Raw genomic sequence first — 6,248 nt, forward strand, 5'->3', positions numbered from 1 at the left:
TGTGACATGTATAAGTGAATGAATACCACTATTTCCCTTTGCACTCAGCTTTCTATGAATGTTTAGTTTGAAAACTAAAAATTTAGTTAGCAAGCCAGATATCTCGTTCACACTAAAAATATTTTATTTACTAAATATTTAGTAAGTGTATTTATCTTGCTAGCTAAAAACAGCTTGTAAACTAAATATTTAGCTTGCTAATGAAATATTTAGTTTGAATCTGACATATATAAGTCAATGTCACCATTTTTTCTTCCACTCAACATTCTATGAATGCAGCATTTAACTTTTTTTAAATATCCACAAAAAACTAAATCTGAACAAAGGCCAATTCTCAGCATGATGCAGCCTCTGCCATGTTTTACCACAGGTTTCTTTATGGTTCATATTTATAGAACATATTCTACTACATGGCTATTAGAGATTTTAGCCCAATTGTTTTATTTGAAACTAAATGTAACTAAATGTTTTGTAACCCCACACCTTAATCTAGACATATTTGTCATATTATGATAAATGGAGAAAAAAAAGCATTTTAATTAAATAATTTCCCATTTTTTGAAAGTTGCCAACACATTGCTACAGAGATTTAAGATCAATGGAGGTCAAATGCAAAGACCAGCAGGGAAGAAAACACCTGAAGCTGTTTTTAGCTAACCCCCTACTTGACTGTTTTCTCAATAATATAAAATCTATATTTCTCAGCAGGAGCAGTACATGCGCCTCAGACTAATCAGAAAAGTGACTGCAGGGTGGTCACCCAACATGGCCGCTCTGGACGCATCGATTGGGTGTTTCAGACCGCATGGCCAGCTGCGAAATGTCAGAGCTATTAGGGAAGGCAGCCTGAACCCGGCGTTCTCAAAGAAACGACATCCTGCTCGCTTTGTTTCTATTTATAAACTCAAAATAATTAATTTTCTGAGGTAAATCATCAGGAGAACATTTTTCTGTCCGTCCAGTCAGAAAACAGATCGGACGTCTGTCTTCTCGCTGTACATCTTGTTCTTGTTACTGGTGACAGAAACTCATTACTGCAGATTGAAAGTAAAGACACTTTGATTAAGGCGGATGCTAGCGTAGCATAGCAGCTTTAATAATATCTGGGTAATCTATACCAGAATCCAGCAGGGAGCCGTGCTGCTCACAAGCACAGCAAGAAGATAATTGGTTTTAATTACTAGGTTTTGTTCTCCTCCATATTATTGTGTTGCATCACATCTGCTCTGAATTTCCTCATCGTTCATTTTTAGTCTCTGTTCTGTTATTATTTTTGTCTTTAAATAGTTTCATTCTGAAGTTCAGTTCGGTCTCCTTCTTCTTTTAACGTCATACCGTTGAATGAGTTCAGTTTCAGCTGCTCTCTGTTCAGCAGCTCCATTATAATAATGGGAGGACAAACATACTTAGTTTTTTAACTAAATACTTAGTTTAAAGCTCAATATTTAATTAAAAAACTAAATACCCAATTTAGAGCAAAATATTTAGAAAACCAAATACTGAGCTCCAAACAAAAATATTTAGTGAGATAAGCTAAATATTTAGTCCACAAACTAAATATTTAGCTTGCTAGATGACAAGCTAAATTATTTAGCTTGCTTGCTAAATATGTAGTTTACAAATACTAAATACATTTAGTTAACAAGATAAATATTTAGATTGCTAGCTAAATATGTGGTTTGTAAACTAACCACATATTATATTTATGTTGTTAAATAAGCTCAATATTATTTAGCCTGATTATTTATTTGGTACTCTTGTAACTAAATAAGCTAAATAATTGCTGTTTTTTGTCCAGCTTATGTCTTAATTTACATTTGTTGGCGTAGCAACAGCAAGAAGATTGTAGGTTACAATCCCAGCTCTGGATCTTCCTGCCTGGACTTTTCCTTTTGCTGATTTTACATCCTCACGTTAATTTGAACGAATGTCAAGAGTTTCTGAAGCGATCTCAAGCTGCCATGTGAACACAGCAGCTCGTCTTCAGGCTCTGCATCGTTTTGAAGTTTCTCTGCAGCATCACAGCTTGCTGATACGGCAGAACGTTGGTGGAGTCTCTCCTCAGGCTCCGGGCGTGAAGACACTGAAGCATGGCGGATGGCAGATGTTAGTGGGTGGCACACGCAGGTCTCATGACGGCACATGTTCAGGCTCCAAAACATGCAGGGAGAATTTCATTTCTGAACCGTGTGAAACGGAGGAAACTAGAGGACTGGAACGAAACGGTCCTGGATGACGGGAGAAATGCGAATTCAAGCAGCAAAACAGAAATTAGAGGCAAAACCTCAGATAAACTTCTATGGATTTTATCTGATGGACCATCTGGTTGATTATTTCATCTATACATCCATTGTTTATCCTTACAGAGCTGGGAAAATATTTTTCACATTTCAAATAAAAATAGAAAAAACATAAACTTGTATTCTACCCCTCTACTTTGATACACTTGAATAAAAGTATATTTGTCCCCCTTTAATCCATTTAGATGAAGAAAGATATTATTAAAGGGGCAGTATTATGTGTTTTCCAGGCACATAGTGACATTTTATAACACAAGAAAGCAACTGTTACCTTCAGCTGTTATAAAAATGATATACATATCAAATATGACTTAAAAGAAATTTTAATTCCCGATTTAACGCATTGAAATGTAAAAACTCCTCTTTCTGAAGCTCCGCCTCCAGAAACTCATCCCAACATGGGATTGCAATCTATTAACTCTTTAACATTTTTACCAGCGTTGCTGAGCTGCAGCTCCTATAATGAGCTCAGCAGCTGTTTGCTAATTGCTGCTGGCTAGTCTGAAGGAAATGAGAGGGGGAGGAGGTACACCTTGAAGGCGGGGCTAGGTCCACCCAGGCATTTTGAACAGCTGAATGTAAAATACATAAAATACTGCTCCTTTAAAGAAACAATAATTGCTCATCTTCTGTAATTAATATTAAATAGATCCTGTATTAAATACTGGTTTAGTTGTTATATGTATGGTAAGTGTGGATAAGGAGGGGGAATATTGTTAAGTTTATTCTTCCACCCACTCTAGTATGTAAAGCAACAGTTTTGACATTATGTTACATGCTGTAAATATTATTTATTATTCATTGTTATTATTCTGTAAAAAAAAGCTTTTGTTCATATTTAAAAAATAAACAATAGATTTTAAATTAAATCTTAGTTCGTCTTTATGTGGGAAACTCTTCAGTAGGTTATGATTTATAATTCAGGGTTTTATGGTGGGCCATCTTCCTGCTCCGTAAACTATTTTTCTTTGTGCTGGAGACAAAAACGCCCTCTGCAGCACAAAGAGCAGCATATTTCTGCAGCACAAAATGACAACAAAACATAGCGAAACATCGAGTCCTCGCCCGGCAGAGAATACGTGGGACACCGTTTCTAAAACAAGACCCCGAATCTCACAGCTCCTCTAAATTAAGAAGAAAAACAGAGAAAGAGAGAGAGGAGGGAGAGGGATCATCTCCGTTTCCACGGCAACCGTGGCAGACGACCACGCTCTGTCTGAGAGTTTATACGCCTCAACATTTTTCTTACATGCCACAAGAAAGAAAAAACTGCAATCTGGAAGGCGCCAACGCAGATGTAGGCTAAACATAGCTGCATTAAACCGAAGAGGATTTGATGCATGTAGAGTTTTACCACAAAAACACGATTCCCTCGTTACAAATCCGCCACGCCGTTCACTGAGTTTACAACTTTTCCTTACAAAACCAGTCAGCTGTTTTCCAAAAAGAAGTATGAATAGAAGAAATGAAATTAAAACTCTACAGCCCAGCTAGCATTAATGAAGTGATTCATTCATCTGTAGGTGCAGAGGCAGGAAACTGGGTGACGCAGGAGGGTTAATATTGGACTCCCTGCGGTGCCAAAATAGGCAGAGAAGATGTGCAACGTGTGGGCGAAGATGATCAAAACTTCTGTTTCTATCAATACCAACACAAGCTTGGTGCATTTTTAGAAAGTCTGGGGAGATTATGAGTTTAAAATAGAAATACTTTGCTGCTACTAGCAACAAGGAGGGGAAAAACTGAGGACAAAAAAGTAAAATAAAATGGATGAAAACATGAAAATGCTGCCAAGAAGAATGAAGATGAGAGCTTTTTCAAGAGATTCACCTAAAAAAATCCTCAAAAAGGACAAAGCGGAAGATGAAGTAATGCTTCACAAATAATCCTTGGGCTTCATCAAAAAGATGTTGCAAAAGAAATTCAAGAAAAAAACTTCAAAAATCAAATTAAATTAAAACATGTTGCTTCCTTTAAACAAGAATGGCTACACACTTTGCACTGATCCAGAAAAAACCTTAGAATAAATTTATCTTTTGTTGCAATTATAAAATAAACAATATGTTTTAATTTAAATAATTTGTTCATTTATTTTGTTGAGGAAACTCTAGGAAAGATCTGCCTTTAAATAAATGTTTGTTTTAACCTTAAATGATGAACATGTTGAGAAGAAGAGAAGTAAAACAGTCAACTTTATATGGAGGATGCAACTTTTACTTTGGTAGTCCACTTCCGGTTTTATGCAAATGAATTTACATATTAGCTAGCTCTGACTCTGAGATAATATCTAGCTTCCAACTTAATATTTAACTTGCTGATTAAATATTCATTTTGGTGCTAAATATTTACTAGGGTTATTTTTAACACTAGTAAACACTAGCTAGTTTTAAATATTTAAATATTTGTAGGCTAAATATTTAGCTTGCAACCACGTTTTAAGCTTTTTTTTAATTGGAGCTAAATATTTATATGGCCAGTTAAATATGTAGCTTGGTAGCTTTATAAATGAATGGAAGAAAGACGGTAAAAATATAACTTTGAAAAATAAACACCCCTTTTTTCTGCTAATGGGCTACAAACACCAAAATAAATTTCAGATTTTTTGTTTTAGCAAACATTCAAATTTTGGAGATCAGAAATATTCTTTCTTTCTAGAAAATTTCTGAGATGAATTTCAACATTTCAGAAATTCTCAGATTTCTCACTTTTGAAACTCTGAAATTATTATTTTTTCTACAAAAGTTCTCAGATTAATCTCAAAGTTTCTGAGTGTTTTGGCAGAAATGTTCTCATTTTTCTATCAGCACTAGCTAATACACCATCATACATATCACTTTAAAATTAACTTACATTTTACATTATTTAGTGGTCTTACTGTTAAACCTACATTATTTAATCCAAACTGTTTTTGCTTTTATAGATGTCACATAGCAGATAATGGTTTCTTTTCCATTTTTAACTCATCCTCCGGAAGCCTCCCAGTCACCCCGTGTTGCCCTCACCAGCGGCCGGCAGCTGAGAGCGGGGATTTAACGGCCGGTCCCACGGAGACAGCTGCTTCCACAGGAATCCCACTCTCCTGTACCACCAGCCGCAGGCTTAACGTCCAGCTTTCTCCGTTGCTGCTGGGCAGCAATTAGGTTTTAGCTGGCAGTCTTTTAAAAGCTGCGGTTAAAAAATAATCCAGCAGTAGCGGCGGCGGTTCGGGTCACTTCCGCCCAATCAGAGGAACGTGACTCTGGCGTTACCTGACATGGCGATCCTGTTGTCGCAGGTGACAATCTTGACACATAACTGGCGGTGAAATAAAATCCCCTGAGTTGTGAAACCTGCTGTATCATTTTTGGCTCCACATGAGCAGAATATTGCCACCAGGCTGCTGTAGATAGCGAGAGGCACAGATTTCACAAAGGACACAAACACGGAGTGTCATGGCTGACCTTTCTTTTCTCTGCCACTGTCTGAACCCATTAGCTTTGCTCGGCGGCAGACACACCGGCGCTTCCTCTACCGCTCTCTAAACCCGCCATAACTTCTTCTATCTACCGTTTTTAATCTTACACTGTAAATAATTAACAGCAATAATTTGGGTTATTTAGATTATAAAATTGGAAATAAATGGCAGTTCATTTTTCAACTTAATATTTTCACTGTTTTTACTCTTTTCAAACAATTTAGTTAGCTAGCTAAATAGTTCGCTTGTCAATTAAACAGTTGCAAGCTACTTATTTATCTTCAAACTAGTTAGCAAGCCAAAAATTTAGTTTGAGTTTAAATATTTATTCCAGGGCTAAATATCTATCTAGCTATGTGCTAAATATTTAGCTAACATGCAAATTCACTTGCCGATAACCGGAAGTCGAGTACCAAAATAAAAGCTCTTTTCCAAATTTCTATACAACTTCTGTTTTCACGTTGCTCATTTTTTGTGAAACATTTCAGCTTAAA

The 6,248-nt window shown here is 36.3% G+C and overlaps 1 long non-coding RNA gene across 2 annotated transcripts in view; it reads right to left on the minus strand.

Moving 5' to 3' along the window:
- The window catches only part of LOC111609829, a 28,430-nt gene extending 22,691 nt beyond the window's left edge, over nt 1-5,739 (minus strand). Inside the window, exons 1-2 of one of the 2 annotated variants that reach the window (XR_002753359.1) lie at nt 5,549-5,739; nt 5,303-5,422 (exon numbers count right to left, since the gene is read on the minus strand). This is a non-coding gene — a long non-coding RNA (uncharacterized LOC111609829). Of the gene's footprint in view, nt 1-5,302 lie in introns of both variants that reach the window. The other variant, XR_002753358.1, reaches the window with a different exon arrangement.
- Nucleotides 5,740-6,248: the final 509 nt, after the last annotated feature.

Source organism: Xiphophorus maculatus, chromosome 10, assembly GCF_002775205.1.
Source record: "Xiphophorus maculatus strain JP 163 A chromosome 10, X_maculatus-5.0-male, whole genome shotgun sequence".
Taxonomy (NCBI): Eukaryota; Metazoa; Chordata; class Actinopteri; order Cyprinodontiformes; family Poeciliidae; genus Xiphophorus; species Xiphophorus maculatus.